We start from the raw sequence: 24,063 nt of genomic DNA on the forward strand, positions 1-24,063 counted from the left end.
CTAATTTCCTCGACCGAGAATGGTTCCGCTAGGAATTCCTGCATAAACTTCTCGAGCCATATCATGGCAATCTCGGCGAGCTAGATATTACGGTCTTCCTCGCTGTGCAACACCCGAGTGGAGTACAAAGTGGAATAGTATGCTAAGAGTTCATCACGGATCTCAGCAGTGTCAGTTAGGGTCTGGCCAGACGTGGAACGAATGTTAGTAATACATGAACGCCCAGCCGTGGGTCTCAGCAGCTGCGCCTACGTGCGGCCAGGCCTATCACCCTCCCCATATCGCCTCGCAATGGCTTGTTTACTTAAATAGCTACTCACACTTTCTGCAGCCTCTCTAAACTCCGTAAGTAGTATCAGTCAACGGTTCCGGTGCGAAGGGTCAGGCTTTATAATCTGCTCACTATCTAATGTTTCAAGCTGCTTCTTGATACGCGCAATCATATTACGCAAATCTTTGAGAATCCCAGCGCGCTTAGAGATAGAAACACCACACACATACGTTTAAATGCCTCCCAGAGTGTGGCCCACGAGCCAACCGACCATTTATTCAATTCGAAATATTCAACTATCGCCTTCCACAGCTCAGAGAGAAACACTGCATCGGACAGTGCTGACCCAGGGAATCTCCATACCCTCTCACATCCCTCAGCCTAGGGACACGCAACTGCAACACCACAGGAGAATGGTCTGAGTATGTACTTGGGAGATGCTGGGCCGCTCTGTACCGTGTTACTAAATTGGGGGAGACTAGCCAAAAGTCTAACCTGGTCTATGTGCTATATTGGGCAGCATAATAAGTGTATGTGGCGTCCAGTGGGTTACGCTGGAGCCATACATCGACAAGACCAATCGACTCACATATGTCTAACGAAACGTTGCATGCGAGGGGTTTAGTATCTGGAGCCTTGGATGTGCTATCACACATCAGATCCAAAAGGAGATTAAAATCACCACCCATACATATGTGGTCAGCGTCTAATTGGCGAAGCTTAGAAAAATCCAGGACTGTCGACATTAGGCACATACACGCTAATGAATGCAGTTCTATGTCCCATTAAGTGCCCCTCTACAATAGCGAACAGCCCCTCACTATCGTTGCAAGCTTTTGTGAATTGAAAAGGTAGACGTTTATGGATCAGGACAGCTAAACCCGCGCATACGTGCTGTATCCCACAAAATAGCGGTGTGGGCCCCAGCTCGCCGCAAAAGTGGTGGTGAGAGTCTTGGGAAGGTGGGTCTCTTGCAAGAACACAATGTCCGCCCCATGGCGTTGTAAATAGTGAAGGACATGGTTACCTTTCCTGGGATTGTTAAGCCCATGGATATTCCAGGTGATCAATTTTAGATCGGAAAATGGTGCCAGACTACCTACCCTGTCCCGCCATCCCAACATGCATGTGGAGTAGTGTGGCTCACTGGTTAGAGGCGGCAGGCCTGAGAGCAGAAGTCAGCCTGGGACCAGGGTTCAATTCCCGACGCGGCAGGGTCGTGGACCTTGGTCAGCGGACTCGATAATTCTCGCTTCGGTGCTTACTCTAATCAGGGGTTCCACTCGGCAACTCTAGGCATTAGCTTGCCTAATCTCCACAACGGCCCCACCAATTCCGGGGATGCCTGGCTCCACCTTGGGGACTCCCAGCAAGGGACCATCCCACAGGGAAAGCCAGGACGGGTTCCCCAGAGTTATACAGCGCCGGGACGCCCCGTTGCTGGGGCAGCTGTGCGCTTTACAAGTATACTACATTTACATTTACATTAATGCGTGTCTAATTTGGCACCCATAGTATCAATGCGTTTTTTCAAGGTATCAAATTGGCTATCAAGCACCCAGAAACCCACCCGCATTTCCTGGAGCAGTGTTCCCAAAACATCAGAAGGTTCACTGGGGCCTGTATCATCCTGACCACCCTCAGCCATATCGCCGATGGACTCCATAGACTGCTCGGTGGGTCTACCAAACTGTAGCAAACGGGTCTTACGCATCATTGCCCCCCAACACTGAATCGTGGCAGCCAGTCTATTCTCGGGGCCCCAACTACGATCAAGACAATCAAGGGGGAGAAAGGCCTATTCCTCAGTGGCCCAGTTTATCACGCCAGACCACCGACCTGGTCAGACGATACAGGGGAATGTCAGTAGCCCACACGCGCACAGCAGGACACTGTATACCTGAGTCAGCCCTCACAAGCAGGAGCGGGCTCTCACTAATTAGTCTGGGCCCAGGGCGTATGCTTCAGTTTGATGGGGAGCTTAGCAGCGCCACCTCACAGCCAGCCGGAACCACAAGGATCAGGGTCTCCCTCCGCCTCGTCCAGTGGAGCACAGCAGAATCAGCCGTCTCATGGGTCACCCAACCTCATCCACGGCCCCGACCGGCCCGAGCCGTTGGATAGCTAGTCCCTAGGCTTGCCCCCGTCCTTCTCACCAGGGGGCCCCCAGAGCAAAAACTGGCCAGTCTCAAGCAGACCAACAGGGCTGAAGGTAATATGCAGCAGGAGGGGGGGGGGGGGCAGTTAGCGAAGCGAGCTCACCTCAGCTGCGTGAGGCCCATGTCCTCCTTTCCTTTGTGAGCAAGACCGCAGGAAACCTCCTTGTGTCTCTGCAAAATGGCGCAGCCCAGTCTCGCCATGCCCCACGGGTTATGCCGGCCTCGTCCACTCAGAGGCCACAGACTGCGGTGGTCCCGGGCACCCGATCTCCACAAACGGCACCGAGTCACGCAGGAACCTCTGTGGGGCCAGTGCAACCGTCTCAGTGCGCTTGGGGCAGGATGGATGGCAGGATGGGCTAAGTTTGCCGGGAACCCTGGTGGAGCTTCAACGCTGTGCGGCCATCTTGGTCGCCCCCCACAAAACAACCCCTACTTTGGGAGATTATAGCACAGGCCACCTGGCACTGTAGTTTCACTGAAAGTGATCCCACCACTTTGACTAGAGCACTTTCATCAAAAATGCCTCACCAAAGCTTTGGGGAACTTACATTATTTTGGATAGACTGCTGCAGTGCTGGCGGGGGAAGAGCTCAGCCAGCCAAGTGGGTTGGTGGTCAATCTGCCAACCTTAAAATGACTCATTAATTCTCTAGTCCAAATATCTTCAATAAATTAAGGAAAAATTCACAACTAACAGTGAACAACCGTATGCACTATACGCGTAGAGAGGCTGGGGCCGTGGAGCAATAAGGAAGTAGATTTGTACCTGTGGAACCAACAGGGTTTGCAACCGTTAAATAGGTTATTCACACCACAGCTTACTTAAGTTTTCTGAGCATTATATTGCAAGATGAGCATCTGGTAGTATCATTTTTGAAAAATCAGTAAAAGAAAACCTAATTTTGAATAACTACTGACTTGAAGCTGATCTCGGACAAGACGGAGGTCCTCAACCTCGGATCCACCCCCTCAGCCTGGGCTGACTCCTGGTGGCCGACCACACTGGGAACAGCACTCACACCCACCGACCATGCACGAAATCTAGGATTCATCCTCAACTCCTCCCTCTACATGTCTAATCAGGTCAACGCTGTCTCCTCCTCCTGCTACAACACCCTCTGCTTGCTCCGCACGATCCACAAGTGGATCCCGACCGAAACAAGAAAAACGGTGACACATGCCCTCGTCAGCAGCAGACTGGACTACGGAAACACACTCTACGCAGGAATCCCAGCCAACCACCTACGACGACTATAACGCATCCAAAACGCCTCCGCCCGACTAATCCCTCGTCGCAGCCACATCACCGCCCACCTAAGGAACCTGCACTGGCTCCCCATCAACAAGAGGATCATCTTCAAGCTCCTCACCCACGCACACAAAGCACTCCACAACCAGCCTACCTGAACAGCAGACTCAGCTTCCACACCCCCACCCACCAGCTCCGCTCCGCCAGCCTCGCCCTCGCCGCTGTCCCCCGCATCCAACGAACGACCTCCGGCGGCAGATCCTTCTCCTACCTCGCCATCAAGACCTGGAACACCCTCCCTACCCACATACGGCAGACCCAAGATCTTTTCACCCTCAGAAGACTCCTCAAGACATGGCTCTTCGAGCGGTAGCGGCAACTCCCCCCCCCCTTCCCTCAGCGCCTTGGGGACCTCACGGGTGGTAAGTAGCGCACTCTACAAGTACATTGATTGATTGATTAACTAAAAGGAAAATTAGAATGAAAAACAGGATATGGGCAATATGTTTTACAAATCTTTTGCCGTGTGTAGGGTCTGGTTCGCTTCCTCGTTTCTGTGTTATATGCCGTTGACACACAGAACTGAAAACAAAGAGATTTCAACTGTGTACAAAGATAAAGGGAATAAAGATAAAGGGAATAAGGACAAAGTCTGGTGCATATCAGTAAAAATAATTAACACAACTTACAACTTCCAAACAAAAGTAAAAACGTGTGGCAGATTCCTAAAGTTTTTCACAGGCGTAAATTGGAACAACGCTGGGAAAAGTGATATTATGTGCAGGTGTATAAACATGTTTTACACAAGCATAATGTGTACAATAAATGCGTGCTATAGACGTAATTTTCGAATGTGCAGTATCAAAGTCGTTTCAGAGGAGTGGCCAAATAATTGCAATTCAAATTTTGTGCATATGCAAAACGCAGAAAATTTGAAGGTATTTAAAAAAGATCAGATGTCAATGAGACCGCTCTTTTTCTCTCAGTGCACGAGGTTATACCCAAATAGCTCTGTCATAATCTGTCCAGAAGCTACAGCAGTAACATGAACCAGATCATTTAATTTTTACTAAAAGACCTTAGGAAGGGATAGCTATTGTCAGTACCCCAATGCACGTGTAGGATTAAGATGTAAGTCATCAATGCATAAAACCAGCAATCCATACATCACGAATGAGTCGTACCTCCTTGTACAGGGATTAGCCTCAGGATAAGCAGCTCTGTAAACAGTTAACGCTTTGCATAAGTTTCTCATTTTTTACCCATACCTTTGTGAATGAGTCTTATAGAGATGAAATTTACAATGCTATAATCAGAATTGTCTTACTGTTCGAACACATAGTGGTGGAAAGCGCAGAATTCTATATATTTGGGTATGGTAAATGACGTGTTCATTATTTTGCATTAGATTGTTTATCATCTCAGTGTACTGGATTGAAATGTGAGTTCTGATGAAAATATTTATCAAATGATGTAAATGACAAACTATCATAGTTACCACCAAACATAATACTAATACATTGCTCCTAAACTGCATGGGTTAATCGCCGCTGTAATCATGGTAAAATTGGACCCCTTATGTAAAAGAGTGCTAAAGAGACTCTGGTTTCCCACTTCCCCTTACCTGATGCACATGTCCAGTTTTATAGGTGATACTCAATAGCGGTGGTGAGCATCTTTCTAACATTTATCAAATTAGGCAACCTCGGCGGTGGGAGATAAAGTCAAGTATCCAAGACCATACCATTTCGTAAAGTTGGGAAACGGAGATTCGACCTCTGGTGTCTGTTTACCAAAGCATCAACTTAATAACTACACCACACTGAGACTACAGCATGGACGCCTTAGATTGTAGGAGCAATGGTTATCGAGAGACAGGATTTCAAGTAACAAGGAAGAGGGGAACAGTAGTGGTAGCCTCATGGTTCAAACTTAAGCTGCCCATGCTTGGCTTCTATTTCTAAGTAGATATCTTAGTGATTTTCCAGTGTCTACAATGAAGAAGTGCAACTCTGTAAAAACTCACAGCCCCCTGGAAACAACGTCAGATGATGTAAAGCCTCGCCACACAGGTTCCGCTCTAGGATCCGAAGTACTGTATTTAGTGGGCCCAAGTGGGTCCCTGTAGCCGGCCTGTGCTCCATCGTGGTCGGCCTGAACTTTGTATTTGCCCCGGTCTCTCGAAACCTGAAGTAACCTTTTTTACGCTAACTGCTTCTAAGTACTTTATTGCATTCTTCAACATTCATTTTGTCGACTTATACTTGATGGGTTTTGATCATTTTGATCGTGTTTTACTCAGATAAATATTTTCTTTTTCTAAACTGTTGTGGAATAATTTTTGGTATATTTACTGTGTTTTTGTATGAGCTGTGGCACAAATAACTTTACACATTGCCTTCTAAATAAAGCCTGCCTGCTCTGTGCCATGCTAACAGGGGGTGAGCACAAGGATAATTTAGGATTGTGTTGTGATTTACCCTGACTAAGATTGTGGTCCTTACTTGGACAGGGTGCATACCTCTGCCAACTAGAGACCTAATTTCTAACACTAATTTATAATGTAACACAACCGATAAGAAAATGCTTGCATCTTTCAAATCCCATGCAAGGGTTTTGTCTTTAATCCAGATTGCAAGTGGGTAGCAATACACTAAGAATGGGGGTTCACATATTTTGCCGGGTAGTTGGGTGAAGGTCGTTATAATTACAATAGGATCGCCGGAAATACAAAGATAAATTAAAACCGCAGATTGTTGAAGGGCATCATCGTTACCTCATCAAATGACGTGTAGAGCAGGGGACTCGCAAACCTCTATGCCTCGATCGGTCCAGCACCATTGACAAAATGATGCTGTGCTCGGACTGGGTGCTCATTTTGAAAGAGCATTGGGCATAGTACTAGAGAACAAAAACTTGAGGTAGGAAAGGATATGGAGCAGTATTATTTTTATGATCAACTCTTGAGGTTGTGTATAAAAAAAATATGCTGCAAAAGACCAGTTTGCAACTTTGAAACGTTGTTTCAGTAGTTCTTAAGGACCCAGATCACGTCTTTATACAAACTCGGTTCAGAGGACAGGAGAAAAAAACGCACACATACAAGCACAAAAAAATTAAGAACCAAAAGAAAACAGTAAACACACTGAAGTATTAGTCAATGTTAATCCAAGTATAAAATGTCATCACGAATGTTACATGAAAATAGTACATGACAAAACTGAACAATCTTTGTTGATATGCTTGAATATATTGATGGCCCATATATTGATGGCCCTTATATTTTAGCCCTGACCCAAAACATTTCAGAAGCAATGTGCTAGGGAGGAGGGGCAGGAAGTAATCGTTCACTACTGGCGTGCAATGCAGAAACCACTTCACAATTGAATTGGTGATAATATCTTCTCCTGTGTATTGCCCATTACGCCCATTACGAATGCTGACAAAGGAAGGAACGATAACATTTTGGTAATTAAATGGATTTACAGAACTAAAACAATGTAGATTTCCAAGGCATCAAAAATATATGAAACAAAACCCAGAAAAAACAGGAAGTTTGATACATGCCTGTAATAATGGTGCCATCAAAGCAGCTGTGTATAGTATTAAACAAACACAAATTCTAAATGAAAAAAAAAACATAAGTACTCATTTACTTCCTTTATATTCAGAGTGACCCCGAGCAGGTGTCTTCTTTATTGACCCATCCCGTAAAAGAGAGCAGAAGAGCACTCAGTCTTACTTAGGACCTGGCATGATTTAGAGTTTGAAGGACACAATAACTGTGTCACAAATCTGCTGGAGTATGCTGCCTGCCAATACATCAATCCGCCCGTTCTATTCTGAGTAGGGTGGACCATCAGTTTACAGACGGTGGTGCCCCCACTCACTCCACTCTCTGAAAACTTACTAAGCAGGCCCAACAGTATAGATGCCGTGAGAGTAATGGCATCAGACCACCGGTCCATATTAAGAGCCGTCAACGCTCATCACAAACAGAAACAAGCATTTGCAATGCAATAGGTCTCGCATTACTTAAAGTTTGAGCTACTGGCAAATAATAATGCAACGCCCATTGCTCAAACTTTCCCTAACATTTTGTTTTAGCCCTGTGGCGCAGTTCTTCTTTCACAGAGGCAGAAAGCTTTATTTCACGCCACTCCTTTTTAAACTTTACCAGCTATGAAGGCCAGTATCTGTTTGGTGCTCACTCTGTGATTAGGGGGACCAAACCCAAAACATGAGCGGGATCCACAGCGATGAAACACAAGAGGGGAGACACACTCGGCTGCGGCATCTACAAGTACATGCCTTGGTAACCAGGTCGGCCAACTAGGGATGAAAAACAGGCCATATGTCGTTTACATGCAATGCGTTGCATACAGTCAAAGTGAATCCCAGCTACTTTTTGCAAAGTTTGAAAGGAAACATTAAGGCATCATCCTCGTAAAAAAAAAAAATGTTAAAGTGGAAGAGTGAGTCCCATTGCCTCTGGCAAAAGTACCAGTGTCTTGGCCGGCGGAAAACCGGTCTTATAGGAAACCCAAACGTGTGACCTCAGGGGGGCTCCCAGCTTTACTGTTGTAGGCGTATCCTGTGTGATGTCCCAATCGAAGATGGTGGGCCAGTGGGTGGGACGGGTATGAGGGTCTGTGTGTTACCTGGGAGAGTTTAAATAAGCTGGAGCCACACGGGTGACATCATTGACTGTGTGTTTTGCGAGTGTGTTGACTGATGTGGGTGAGCCACTCATAACAAAAGCAATGCGCTGCCGCAATTCTTGAACGGTTTTGCAAGTGTGTTAAAAAGATGTGGGCGAGTTGCCCATAACAAAAGAAATGTGCGCCCGTCATTCTTGAATGTGAGGTGTACTGTGGTGTTAAAAAAAAAGAACTTAAAGACTGATTTAAAACCGTTATGCTTTCAGAAAGATATATTATGGCATGAGCAGCGCTAATAGTGCGGCTGCCACTGTTGAAGCAAAAAATATAAGATTAAAGCACACCTGCGCTGCTTAAAATAAACAAGCGGTTGAGGGTTGTAGGAGAGCATGTTAAGAAAGTCATTTAAGAAAATAGTGCTCACAGACTGTACTTAAAACATACTGAGTAACAACACATTTTACAGGGGCAGTCCTCATGGGAGGTTACAAAAGGGGAAAAGGAGGTACTAAGGATGGACTACTAAGCCTATTCACGAATCAAAAGCCACCATTCACAAAGGACAGTAAGAGGAGCCAATTGAAAAGATGGGTGGAAAATGGACGGAGCTTCAAGTCCACACCTGAATGCAGCATGTCTTGAAGAAACAGTGCAAGCACTGCCTAGGCAAGACCTAAAAAATCACCCAGACAACCTGAAAGAAAACTGTCATGCAGTAGGAGTCATTTGTTTTTTGTTTGTCAGAAATAAACCTATACATTGGGAAATGGTTGACGCACAGAGAGCAGCACCATGCAGGCAGAGAAATCAAAATATGGCATCCTTTTGTCTAGTGGTAAACATATGACATCTGCACCTGTGATAGAAAGAGTAAATCCCGCCATGGGCTAAATAAGCCCTTGGTGTCAGTTCAATCACCATTTCTAACTGAAAGATTGAAATGCCTCTTGAAGTGAAGTAACTGCCCTGGACTGACATAGAAAGATCAGCATAATCATAGAATGAGGAAGACGTGTGAGAAGCCAGGCACCCTTGGCCACACTTCATCTCTGCTGTACCTTGAAGAAGAAGAGAGATACTCAAGTAGAAGCTCCTCTGCTTGATCTGGGAGGGATGGGTAGGCAGAACAGTATCAGTGTGTATGTTTGATGTAGGTCCGAGATGGTCGATGTACTAATAATAAGTACATGAGTTACAGCAGGAGGTATATTGATGTGGCATCAATCCTGTGCTGTAACAACCTCAAAGTAGATTAAATACAATATACACAAGGAACCAATTAACCAGTCGTGAGTTTCAAGCTCAGACGACAGCAGACCAAAAAAATAACCTTGTTCCTGTAGCCTATAAAAGACATTCTTCAGTGTGTCCCCAATCTGTTTTTTTCTTGTTTGGGTTTGCTGGCTTCAGGACCCGTTCCAAAACAAAACTTCTAAACAGGGCCCCGGGGTAGGTGTTTCTCCCTGAAAACATGTACTTTACATTGGATTCATTCAACTGGCCAATAAGGCCATGGTATGGTAGCACAGAAAATACACCAGTGGAATGGAAGTTAAATGTCATGCGTGGGTTGTAACATGTATTTACACAACCCAAATATATGACCAAGTGTATGAGTTCACATAGCACCAGTGTGTTCAGGCTGGGCTGCAATTTCGAAACCACTGCAGTAACACATGGGCAAAAAAAAAGCGTTTCGCCATGTATGAAAACCTACTTAAATATATCAACTAAGTCACACTTAAGTATGCCTTGTAAGCTCAGATGGTTGGGGGCTTAATATATTAAAGTAAGACATGATATATATTAAGTACATGTATGGGCCCAATTTCAAAAGTTGCAAAACATTATCTGCGTCTGTGTAAGTAAAATTAAATTTTCCATTAGTAGGTCTAGTTCAATATAAAAGCCTATTTTTTAACTTTGCCTGGGAAAACACAAGAAATTCCATTTTAAATTAAAAAGAAAGTCCAATGGTAAAAGTAAAGTTTTGATAAGTGTAGTTGAAAAGCACATTTTAAAAACTGGAGTCTGTGCTGCCTGTGTGAAAAAGGATTTTAAAAAACGCGTTGCTGGTAGCCTAGCAACAGAGACTAAAATATACATTCCACACTAGCTGTTAACACCTTTAGAACAACGTAAGTGCTTCTAGGAGCAGGGAGGCTGAAGTGGTATCAACAGTGGCCACTTACCAGGGATCAAACATCTGGGAGGAAGACAGGAACTGATAGCAACACTAAGGGCATTATTAATAGCTATTCCTTTTGGAGTGGAGATCACACATGGGGGGCTTAGGAACTAAATCACTCTTGTCCAGAGTAAGCCCAGGTAGACTGTCTGTGCTCCAAGAAATAGGGAACTTGAGTTCCAGCACGGGGGAGGGGAGGATACGCCATTGCCATAGGGGAAAGGCCAGAAACTAGGACAAGGATCAAGCAGATGGAAGACACGTATGGCCATTTAAGATGAAGGTCTCTGGAAGGATCTGCAGCAAGTTGAGAAAGGACATGCTGAAAAAGAAGATAGGTTTTTCATAGAAAGACTGGGAGCAGGGGATTATCAAATCACTGGGTAGTGATAGAATAAAATTGGTATCTTTCCAACGCCTCCTCAGAACATTCTTGGACATTGAAGAACATCCTAAATGATCAAGAACATGGGAGACTCAGCTTAACTGCTGGGGGAAAAGAAGACCGAAGGACTCCTGATGGCAATCAGATAGTGGAACTGCTCTCCAAGGTACGAGTGGCCGGCCTGTTGTCGCTGCTTTGATGACACAAAAGGAAGAAGGGTGCTCCACTTTAAAGAAGGCCCAGCTGACCACTGTCAAGAAGCATAGCTGGAGACACAGCTTACTATCTACAAATCAGCATAGCTGGAGCAATACCCCAAACCCACTTGTGCTAAGTCCATCTCAGGGAATGAATGACGGGTAGTCCTTAAAGAGTGCAGACGCAGTCTGAAAAGAGGCTTTGCATGCGTGGAGAGCTCACTATGTGACAGGGCCTCAAGGACGAACTACATTTCCTAGCAAGCCATAAAATCTTATGTAACTTCGGATACGTGGAGGCCATTTTAGATTTCTGGATATGACTTTTCTCATGGCACACAGAGTCTTTACTAGACATTCGTGAATCTATGTCGCTGCAACCCGGAGTTGCTACTTAGATCTAGAATTTCTTTTCTATAGAACTGTTTCATCCAGTTGGAATTGTTTAAAGGATATTGGGAATACAGAGAAGCATTTTGAAGGTTGAGTTATGTTGTTAAAATTTACTTTGAACTATTTGAACATTGTATTCACATATTTCTAAAACTGTAGGATTATCGCTGTCAGTTATCCTGTCATGGAACAGGAAGGGCTCTTAAGTCAGAACTATGTTGCAAATGTTCAGCATTTATGATTATGCGTTAGGTACTCAGAGTTCTAGTAATGATTATAAGACTTGTCGAATTAAGAATTACAGGGTATTAATGTTAGTAAATTACAGTGGATTACGAGTAAATTACAAACTTCAATTTATCATCCACAAAGAGTGCGCACTGGCAAGACGTGAGGTAGTTATCAAATTCTAGAGAAAGCACTGGTTTGTCCTGCACAGAGATTTTTGCTACAAAGTAAAAGTGTTTCTACTAGGCGCAATAGGGAAGATATCCAGCTATGTGGACCCATGCTCAAATACTGCATATAGCCTTGCTCCACTGCAGGATTTCAAGACCCAAAAAGTGACCACGTTCTGAAGAACACCTAGGACAAAGGCAAGGAGGCACATCAACTTCATTGAGAAGCAACCTCAACTGCCCCTCTGAGTTTTTCGTGTCAAAACTGAAGTCTTCAGCCGGAGCTCTCCTTGCGGACATCAGCATCCTGCCTTGCTCTATTAGAAGAATTTAAGAACCAGAAAAGGTGAAATCTTTGCAGCCTGAATCTGTAGCTATGTCCCAGTCACCCACGAACAGTGACTTTCAATTGGCACTTTGTGATTTATTGGAGCTTTCTGCCTTCAAACTTTAACAATCCATTTCTCCTGCACCTCTGACCAATTATATTCATTTCTGTGTCGTTTTGCTCATTCACATTTCTTCGTTGTTTTTAATTTGTTTGTGAATTTGACTGTGTTGGGTTTTCAACTTTTAAGTTGTCTTGTACAGCTTGAACTTAGCACTCATTTCTCGATGGAACCAGCCTGCAGCTTGGATCCATGTACAATGGGTTAAGCAGGGAGACTCTTAGAACTGTGTTGTGAACTAATCAGGTTATGTTTATTAAGTTGATAGGGGTACCCTCTCTCAAATTAATATCTAATTTCTAATATAACCCAAGATGTTACTAGAACCCTTCCAAGAAATTGCTGTCGTTGACCGCCGTTTCCAATCTTCCACAGTGTGTGGCTGTTGCAACAGCTCGTGTTACTTGATAAAGCACAATACAAGTAATGTAAGTTAAGATCACAAGCGAAACCGATGTGTTTGTTCTATTAGATTAGATTACAACTGCCAGGTGTCGGCACCTTGGCTATCAGTTAATTATGTAATAAACAAAGGAATTTATCAATGTCTCAAGCAGTAGCAAACACTTCCGAAACTGAACCTTTCCAGGACAGTATTCAAAGAATGGAGCAGGACTGTTAAACTCTCCAGCAAAACCTTGAGACTTTCTATTGTATTTTAACGCAATGCCAAAAACGTTTTCAATTAGCAACGAATGTGTACTATTCAGTTTCACTAGCTGAGGCAAACAAAACATGTGACTACTTTTCAGAATCTTAAACAATGCTTTGATTTAGCTCCATATAATAATTGCATAGTTGGGGTGTACTCCAACAAACCAGTATCAATTACTTTCAAGTCTGTTTCCTGGCTTTAATTGTCCTTCCTCTCTTTCTAGTCTCACTATACTTTGTGGACCTTGCAGATGGGTGCTTTTCAGTTGTTCAGCTACATCACAATTGGATCTAATTCTTGGCTTGAGAGCCACAAGTCATTCATGCAAAAAATCATTTTACCCCTTCAGCACATCCGTAATGCACCGACCAGTGTGTTCATTAGAGCCTAAAGTAAATCCAGATTCTATGAAGCAGCCACTGGTTCCCAGGGGGTGAAGGCCTCATGTTAAAATGCATCGCTGTAGTATTTAAATCCTTTCACTCTAGGGACCCAACAGGGACCACTAAACACATTAAAAACTCCTCTCTCTGACCAAGCGTTTCTCATACAGGTATTCCAAATAACTGAACCCCAAATGTTATCAGATTTTTAGAAACTGTCCCCTGTAATCGCAAAGTTCTAGATCTAGTCATTAAATGATGTTGCAATTTCTGTGGGCGTTCTTTTAAATTCTTTTCAACAGTTCTTTGTTGCTCTAAATATAGAAGACGTTTTAATATGGTTGTAAAGCAGGGCTTTACATCAGATAGAACACCTCAGTTAATCTTCCGATAAAATGAATGATATGAAGGAGTACTGACATAATGTATTTTGAAAAATGAACCCAACAGTAAATATATCGTTTTATTAAATAATGTATCTGACATGTCTTTCTAGTGCTGCATTGCATGTATCTCCAATACATAAACCCCCCACTTCAAATAGCTAGTGATTAGACATGAGTCGTGCCAGCTAAATGCAGGAAACCTCAGTCACAACCGTCAACTTGTTTCATAATCTGGCCTAGTCTTTCAATCTGCCTAGGTGACCTTGAAAACCCCGAATTACTCCCTTCATTCTCGTTTAAGCAACAAACTCCGATCATTAGCATTTCTGCCTGTGTGCTTAACTTCAAAAATTGGCACTCAGTGCGTGCTTTATGCCTTTAAAAGCAGGTACGAGGGTTCATATTGTAATGATGCACTGTGTGAATAAACCGCTGACCCAGTGTGGCTTGTTAACAGCTATTTTATTTGTAATTCAAGGTTCCCTGAAGAGCGCCGAGCCAGCGCTCCGATTCCTCAGCTGCCGCGCTCCCTAATGCGCTGCGCGCGCAGTCCCTCAAAATGGCCGCCGCACGTCACGTAGCAACGTGACGTGCATAGACTAGAGCGCGCCACTACATATCTCCCCTTTTTCCAAACAGTTCAAGAGTCACTTACAGTTCAATTGTCCATTTCAAAATCTCGGAACCTTGCTGGTCTCACCACAGGCCTTCCACTCCTGGTTACCTGGGTGTAGCCTCCCTGGGACCTTTGACTCGGTACCTCATCGCTTCTTTCCTCTCTCTGTTCTGCCATGTTCTCCTCTACGCTCTCTCTACCCTCTCTGAGTTCGTCTCCACCACTTCCTTCTCCACATTGCTCGCCGGTTCCTTGCTCTTCTTCTGCATTCGGCTCTTCTCCATCGTCCCACTCAGCTCCATGTTGATTCCATTGTACAACTTTGTTACATCTGGCCATGCGATCTTGGGACCACACGTTGCCGTCACTCAGCAAGGCCGCACGATCATACACCTCCTTTACTTGCATGGGCCTGCTGTATTTACTGTCTCCCTTCTTCTGTAGTGTTGCCAACTTTACTCTTACCCACTCGTCCTTTTCCAACTTTGTCCCCTTTACATTTCTCCGTTTGTTGTAGTGGTTGGTGTATATCGATTGTGCCTTTTCTAGGTTAGCCCGTACCACTGCCGGGGACCATTCACTGGTGATTACTTTCTCCTTCCAAATCCGATTGTCATGGGTGAAAGGTTCTCGTCCTCTCAGGATCTGAAATGGACTGTATCCTGTTCCAGTTGGTGTGATCCTGTAAGCCCATACCATGTTCTCTATGGCCCTTTCCCAATCCTTATTACAGGAAATCGCTGCTTGTACGGCACCCATCACCACTCGGTTAAACCTTTCCACCAAGCCGTTCCCCGCGGGATGGTAGATTGCTGTGTGTTTAATGGCTATGCCGTTCCTTTGCATGAAGTTGTTCCACCTTTCTGACGTGAACTGGGGGCCATTATCGCTCAAGATGGATTTGGGTATGCCCTCCCTCACGAAGGTGTCTGACAGAAACTTCAGGATGTTCTCCGTATCCATGGTCTCCTCCACTCTCAACTCAGGCCATTTAGAGTATCTATCTATGAGGACACAAACATACTTCTGCGTGCCCTGGCTATCCAGGATGGGTCCTAATATGTCTATAGACAATTCCTCCCACGGGTTCTGTGGGGTCTCGAACTGTCCCAGCGCGGGGCGCAGGGGCTTGAGTGATTTGTCCGCTCCCTGGCACTGTGGGCACTCTCTGACATGCCTCTCCGCTCTTATGTCCATGCCTGGCCACCAGTAATTTTGTTTGGCTCTTAACTTCAATTTCCCAATGCCTAGATGGCCCTCATGTAGTATGTCCAGTAACTGGGTTGCGAGTGTCCTGGGGGGGATTACCTTGTCCCCTCTGTATGTGAACACTCCTCTATCCCCCACTAATAATTCTTCTCTGACTTCATAGTAGGGTTTGACATCTTCACTCACGTGCCTCTTTTCTGGCCATCCCGTTACAATGTACTTCTTCACTTCCTCCAACACTTTGTCTGCCTTATATTCTTCAACCCATTCTTTATAGTCGATGACTTTGCCTTGATCCCCCACCAAAGCCACCAGCTCTGTGTGGTCCGTGGGGTCTTCTTCTCCAGGCTCCATTGCTGCTGCCCTGCTTAGGTAGTCTGCCACTCGATTTCGGTTCCCTGGGAGGTACTCTACGTCGTACCTAAATTCGAGTAGTTTTAGGGACATCTTCGAAATCCTGGGCGTGGCATTGGCATGCCCACTCGATGTTAACACTTTTACCAATGGCTTATGATCTGTTCTGAGCAGGAATCTGGTGCCCCATAGGAACTGCCTAAATCTCGCTGTAGCCCACACAACCGCCAGCATCTCCTTTTCGATAACGCTGTACTTGCTTTCGGTGGCCGTCAATGCTCTAGATGCAAAACTAATCGTCTCCATCTGACCTTGTCCTCGTTCTTGCATGAGCACAGCTCCCAAGCCTTTGTCGCTGGCATCAGTGGTGAGGACCGTGGCACCTTGTGGGTCATATCCTTTCAGTGGCACTGCTCCCGTGACGTTTCTCTTAATGGTATCAAACTCCTGTTGTGCCTCTGGCGTCCATTCAAAAGTGGTGTTTTCTCTAGTCAGCATCCTCATATTGTGCGTTTTGGAGGCAAAGTGAACCACAAACTTACTGTAATACTCCGCCATGCCCAAAAACGACCTGACTTCCTCCTTGTTGGTGGGGGGCGGAGCTTCAGCAATTGCCTTTACGTTGTCTGCTTTGGGTGTAATGCCCTGCACCCCTATCTCGTGACCTAGGTAAGTCACCGATTCTAGTCCCAAGCGGCATTTGGTCCATTCAGCCGTGAGGCCTTTGCTTTCCAGGGTCTTCAACACTTTCTCTAGTTTCTGGTCATGGTCCATTCTGTCTCGCCCCATTATCAGAATGTCATCTTGGAAATACTGGATGCCAGTTAAGTCCTTAAACAGTTGGTGCATTAACCTTTGGAATACCGCAGCCGCCGAGGCCAGTCCGAACGGCATGCGGCGGAACTGGTAGCATCCGAATGGGGTTATGAAAGACGTGAGTTTCCTGCTGTCTGGGTGCAATACCACCTGGTGGTACGCGGAGGTCAAATCGATGGTGGAGTACCATTTGACTCCTCTGGTCTTTGCTAGCATCTCGTCGATCCTTGGGAGGGGAAATTTCTCAACGACAATGTTCTTATTTAACTCTCTTAGGTCGACGCAGAGCCTGACCTTTCCATTTGGCTTCATGACTACCACCAAGGGTGCGAGCCACTCTGCGCAGGTAATAGGCTCAATTATCCCCTTGCTCTCCAATTCTTGAAGCTCCTTCTGGACCGCCTCTCTTACCGCTATGGGTATATTCCTCACCTTGTGGGCAACTGGAACAGCGTCTTCCTTGAGTATGATCTTATGTTGAAACTTTTCAAGCTTTCCTACTGTGCCTCCGAACACTCTTGGGTATTCCTCTTTCCATTTTTCGAGATTGGGCCAGGTTTCTGGTTCTGTGAGCAAAATCTGTTCTTTGCCTCCCGGGTCTAATTTGATTCCCAGGTCGCCCTGGTCCAGCCACCCTAAGACGGACGGTCCTCTCTCTGAGATGTACAACTTGCATTCCGCCGATCTGCCTCTGAACTCAAACTTCAAGAGTCTATATCCCACCATTGGGATACGATCGCCATTATATGTGACTGGTCGGATGTCCAATCTCTCCAGCTCCGGTCCGATCTTTGGTCTGAATGTTTTTTCCCACACTGCTCTTGGTATTATCGTGAAAGGAGAACCTGTGTCTGCCACTACGCTGATGGTTACTCCTCCCATCTTCATTTCCAGCACGGGTTTAGTCGTCCTTCTCCCTTCTATACTCATGACCTGGTCGTATATGCATAACACAGTGACGACTTCTTCTTCTCCCGTCTCTTCCTGGTTCTCTCCATCCTGGTCTATGTGTTTCACCACGCCCTTGGACATTTTCTTCCGGCACACCTTCTCGTAGTGGCCGATGATGCCACAGTGCAGACACTTGGCCCTGAACGCAGGGCATCTTCTGTCGTGTGCCTCATGGGACCAGCTCCCGCACCTGTAGCACGTTTTCTTGTTGCCACTTCCTTCCAGTTTCTTTTGCAATCCGGAGTTGCCCTGCCATTTGTTGGAACCCTTCCATGTAGCGCCTCTGTAACTCTGATCCTTACGGGGTTCCTCTTCCTGTATCCTGTTCACGATGGCGGCAGTTGGCGGTTCTTTCTTGGTTGCGTCAGCGCACCTCCGTGCTAGTTCAGCCCTCTTGACAATGACCATTACGTCCTTGAGTGTGGTATCCCCACTTGCCCATAGCTTGTCCTGGACATTCGTGCTGGTCGTGTGCATAACTATTTGGTCTTTGATAAACTCTTCCTCCCACAGGGCATACCTGCACGTGGCCGCCAGTTTCTTCAGGGCCGCTACATATTCCTCAATCGACTCTCCGGCGCGTTGTTTCCTCTGCTGGAAGTTGAATCTATCAACTGATACACATACTGTGGGCCGATAGTGTTCATTCAAATCGTCGATCGCATGGGCGTATACATCATCGTCCGAGTCATCTCTCGGTTTGGGTACCAGGCTTTTGTATATTCTAAGTCCCTCTGGCCCTAGGTTGAGTAATAAGATCCGTTTTTTTCTGTTGGGTTTGAAGGACTCTTCATTTTCGTCCTCTAGGACCTCTATGAAGTTGTTTATGTAGTCGCGCCAGTCCTCCCACTTCATCAGTGGTTCTCCTGGCTTCGGGAGGAACTGGACCGGTGCAATGGCATATCCCGCTGGGGCGCTCATTTTCTCTTCCTTGACCGTCGTCGTTCTGTTTCCTTTCCCTGTGGGGCTCCCTGGGGTGTTATCCGTCTCCTCTTCCTTGGTCTGTACTGGGGGGCCTTCAGCGTCAGCCCCCTCCCCCTCCTTAATGGTAGCCAGGTCTGGCTCCTCCGTGGATACGTGGGCCAACTGCGACGCGCTGCCTGGCTGCTATGGGGTCACTCTGCTCTTGTCTGTTTATGTGCCCTGCGGTGGCCCTGCCGCGCTCTTCAGGGTACAGTACCTCCTGTGGTGACCACAGTCCTGGTGGTTCTCCAGGGACACTGCACTGGTTTGCTGTTCAGCTGTCCGGTCCCCTTCTCCGTTGGTGACACAGGTTGCCTGGGGTTCCGCTGGTTCCACGTGCTTGCGTGGATGTGGGTCTGCTGTGACCCCCTTGCCACGTGGTGGGTGTGATGCCCTTCGTCGTTTTTTCCTTTTCTTATTATATTTTTTTTTTTTTGAAGGTTTTGGTCGAATCCCGACCTCGTCGCCACTGTAATGATGCACTGTGTGAATAAACCGCTGACCCAGTGTGGCTTGTTAACAGCTATTTTATTTGTAATTCAAGGTTCCCTGAAGAGCGCCGAGCCAGCGCTCCGATTCCTCGGCTGCCGCGCTCCCTAATGCGCTGCGCGCGCAGTCCCTCAAAATGGCCGCCGCACGTCACGTAGCAACGTGACGTGCATAGACTAGAGCGCGCCACTACACATATGATGTCAATTTTGGAAGCCTTGTCGCTGAAAAATGCAGAGGAATCCTTATGAAATTGTCAATAAGGTATTGCACTTATGCAGTCCGCCTAGCAAAACACGGGGAACGTGAGCGCTGAAAATGCATTGGTAGATTGCGCATGCGCCAAAATGAGAGCGTCAACGTTGGAAGCAATTAGAATTAAAATGACATTTGGGTTGGTATGGGCGCTTTCCTATAGCAAACAAGCACTTAGGTATTGTTCATTGAATATGGGTAGAGGTAATAACGGTGGCCGTAGCTCACACCCCGCAGAGTAAACTGATCTTGTGAATACATTGACAAATTACATCCTCGGTGTCAACGCAGCTGAATATGGAAAAAGCTGCTCCGTAGCTCCACGTGACAGAAAGTAAATGTGTCTTTATAATACTGGAAGTGTAGTAGTGTTTCCGCATCTCGTGATCTCTAAGGGCGGCTTCCCCTGTGCATCATGGAAGGCTGGAATTGCCCATGTTTCATTTATACAGCTCCTCCCAGTTTGTGGGTGTAACATTTAATCGTGAGTCTGTTTGCTGGTATGTCTTGGTGAGATTGACATACCGACTACCCGAGGTGGGCTGCGAGCAGGTCAGACCACCCTGTAAAATGTATGCAACTACAGGACCAGTAATGCTGGTCTCGCGACTATGCCATGCTTGAATATAAAGGCATTTTCAATATTGCAAGTAAACTTTTCGTTTCAACGTTTTCAGAGAAGCAGGTGATAAATAAGACGTGTGTTCCTGTTGTGTGTGTGTGGGGGGTGGGGGTAGCATTTCTTGAAAATGTGAGTATTCAGATTAAGGTGCGATCCGTTTCTATTTTCGCATCTTTGCTGATTTACTTTGAGTGATTACGGTCCCCATGCACAAGAAGAGAAGCTATGACTGAATCTCGACACATTGGAGTTCGCACATTAGTTCCACCTGAAGCGGACTGCAAAGCAACGGCTTACACTGCCTGGGGTGCAAACCGACTAGAATCAGTGCTTCCACAGGATGTCACGGTCACTGGTCCCCAAGGGTCGGGCGCACAGACAGGCCTATAGGCTAGGTTCTCCTTTGTGAGGGTCGAGCCTGTGAAAGCATGCGCTAGCTTGCGAGGATTCACTGTTGTTAACAGAAAGGGCTTGGAGCCCGGCCGTTGCTTGCCATTTGTTGGGTTTAGTGGCACTCCTATTTACAGCCTCGCAATTAGTCAAGGCAGACCTAACATACATTTCCGTTCATCTCTGCGGAGCAGGGACCAAGCATTGATTGGTTCAACCTAATCAGTGCCTGTCCGCAACTCCCAACGTGACTGAGGTACAACTTTGTTCTGTTTAACTTTTAATATCCTGCAGACACCATGTGACTCCAATCTGCCTCACTCCAATCTAAAACAATCAGCCCAACTCAAATGCATCCCACGCCAATCTTCCCCACTCCAGTCCAAAAAAATCTGCCCCACTCCAATACAAAACTATTTGCTTCACTCCGATCCACCTCACCCCAATGCACCCACTCTATCCCAATTCACTCCACCCCACTCCAATCCAATCCAACCCACACCAATCCAATCTACTGCACTTCAATCCACCTCACCTCAATCCAAGCTACCCCACTCCAATCCAATCCACCCTACTCCGATCCAAAACAATCTGCCCCACTCAATCCAAAACAATCTGCCCCACTCCAATCCAAAACAATCTGCCCCATTATAATCTGCACCACTCCAATCCTACGAAATATGCCCCACTCCAATCAGCCACACTCCAATCCCCAAAAACCTGGCCCACTCCAATAAGATCCACTCCAATCCAAAACAATCTAGCCCACTCCAATCTATCCTACTACAATCTAAACCAATCTGCCCCATTACAATCTGCACCACTCCAATCCTAAGCAATCTGCCCCACTCCAATCAGCCACACTCCAATCCCCAAAAATCTGGCCCACTCCAATAAGATCCACTCCAATTCAAAATAAATCTGCCCCACTCCAATCCAAAACAATCTGCCCCACGCCAAATCCATAACAATAAGCTCCACACGAATCCAACAAAATCTATCCCACCCCAATGCAGCCAAATCCAACCTACTCCAATCCACCCCATTCCATCAAAATCCAATCTACCACACTCTGATCTACCCACCCCTATCTAATCCACCTCAGTCCAATCCACCGCACTCCAATCTATTCCACCCCACTGCAATGCAACCAACTCCACTCCAGCCTACCCCACCCTACGCTAATCCAATTAACTGCACTCCAATTCATTTCCATCCATTCCACCCCACCCCAACTCACTCCAGTCACCCAACTCCAGCTCACCCCAAGCCAGTCCACCACAGTCCAATTTACCCCACTCCAATCCACTTCACCCCACCCATTCTATTCCACCCACTCCAATCTAATCCTCCCATCCAGTTTAACCCACTCCACTGCAGTACAATCCACCCCACTCTACTCCAATCCACTCTAGCCCAATCTAATCCACCCCACCTAAATTCAGTCCACCCACTCAATCCAAAGCAATCTGTTTTAATCCAACTCACTCCAGTTCACCCTACTCCAGTCCACCACAGTCTAATTTACCCCACTCCAATCCACCTCACCCCACCCATTCTAGTCCACCCACTCCAATCTAATCCACCCCATCCAGTTTACCCCACTCCACTGAAGTCCAATCTACCCCAATCTACTCCAATCCAACCCACTCTAGCCCAATCTAATCCACCCCACCTAAATTCAATGCACCCCACTCAATCCATCCAGCCCGCCACACTCCAATCCACCCCACCTACTCCAATCCACCCCACTCAAGTCCAATCACTCCATTCCAATCCAACCCATGCCCCTCCACCCCACTCCAATCTAAATCGCTCCACTCCAAACCACGCTACTTTAATCCAATCCACCCCACCCAAACCAATCTAATCCAGCCCAATCCAATCCACCTCACCTCATTTCAATCCACCCCACTCCAATCCAATCCACCCCATCCAGTCCACCCCACTCTACTCAATCCAATCCACTCTACCCCAATCCAATACACCCCAATTTACTCTAATCCAATCCACCCCACTATCTCAATCCACTCAACCCTATTCCACCCCACTCTATGACACTCTCTGCCACTGAACTCTACTCCCCTCTACAACACTCTACTCCAACAAATCCAGCCTATGACACTCTACAACACTCACTCCATTCCAGGAAACTCTACACCACCACCTTTTAGCCATGATGAACAGCAGCCACACTCGGGCACAACATGGCAAAAACCACATTGCCAAAGACAATAGCTCATGTACAGGCTCGACCTATTGGCTTTGCCAGTGCTTGTTATATTTGCGTTTTTATATAGAGCAAAGTAGACCCAAGGGCAATGGAGCGCTTTATATGAGCATCAGGTGCATTACAAAAGGTCAGATTATGTTTTTAGGCACAGGAAAAAGTGATTTGCCCAAAATCACTTGATGTGGAGCCAAGGCCGAGACTCGAACCTGGATGTCCATTCCCAAGGGCAGAAGCTCTCGCCTTATGGTTCGCACATGAGTTTGCCAAGAGAAATCTTCGTTTGGGTGTATAAACAGCCCGTAGTCAGCGGACACGATATATAGTTACACACAGAGTCTGCAATAATAAGTCACCATGCATGGGGGCATGTACAAAAAGTGCAGTCAGTGGGCACCATGGTGTCACATACAGGCATGCATGAGTTATATTGTGTTGGTTGCATTGACAACATGCCAGCAATTATCGCCCTGTATAGCGTTAACACACAGCATGTAGACAGGAGACATAATGTGAAGGATACACAAAGCCTCTAGTAGAGGGCCATGCTTTGTAGGGTGCATACATAACCACCAGTACTCGGAGGTCATGTGTGTAGGCTCTATGGCGACTGCCACGAGTCACCCTGTTTTGGATGCACTGACAGTTCAGATTCCCAAGTAGTCAGAGTTCCCAATGTTTGATCAAAACACGCCCTACAGTAATGGGTTACCATAGATGATCTATATGCGAAAAATGTAGACATCGGTCACGCTGCGTGGGTGCATACACAGCTTGCCGTTAGGTGTCTTCCATGTGTCGATACTGCACACTGCCTACATTCAAGAGTCATTCTGTATGAATGAGACGTAGACGTCATCATGTGTGACAAGAACTGGGCATGCATGCCAATACTACCAAATCGATGAAGGGTAATGGTGAAATTAAATTTCCTCAATATTCCCCAAGTCTCTCTACGATCTCATCTGTCCGTGATGTTGGCATTGCTCTGTGTGGGTGCCAGCCGCGAACAGACCCCTGGCAGGCACCTCTGCTCCTCGTGCTGCTGCAGATCACTCACCTGCCAGCGCCACCTGTCCCTCTGCGCTCTGTCCTCGTCAGTGTTTGGGTCGTGCAGGAGCTCGGCTACATATTAACAGATGATACAGGACTGCCCTTCTCCAGGGTATCGCTTCCTCCTCTCGTGACGCGCACGGCAAGAGGCGGGTGCTTCCAATGACAGCAAGGACACAGAGAAACAAAGAAGGGCTAACAGAGAACAGCCTCTGACGGCCACAGTGACGGCCATCTTGAGTGAGGGAACACTTTTGACTGAGAGTGGCACCTGATAGCGCGGCAGTCGTGTTACGCATTCTGTTATCCCACAGAAAGCTCTCTCAATCTGTGACGCT

At 46.4% G+C, this 24,063-nt stretch overlaps 1 protein-coding gene across 1 annotated transcript in view; it reads right to left on the minus strand.

Annotated features, from left to right (window-relative positions):
- The window catches only part of SLC26A5 (solute carrier family 26 member 5), a 395,647-nt gene extending 371,786 nt beyond the window's left edge, over window positions 1–23,861 (minus strand). Inside the window, exon 1 of the mRNA XM_078679017.1 lies at window positions 23,733–23,861. The gene's annotated coding sequence lies outside the window, so the exon portion shown is untranslated. The remainder of the gene's footprint in view (window positions 1–23,732) is intronic.
- Window positions 23,862–24,063: the final 202 nt, after the last annotated feature.

The sequence above is a fragment of the Lissotriton helveticus genome, chromosome 1_1 (genome assembly GCF_964261635.1).
Source record: "Lissotriton helveticus chromosome 1_1, aLisHel1.1, whole genome shotgun sequence".
Taxonomy (NCBI): Eukaryota; Metazoa; Chordata; class Amphibia; order Caudata; family Salamandridae; genus Lissotriton; species Lissotriton helveticus.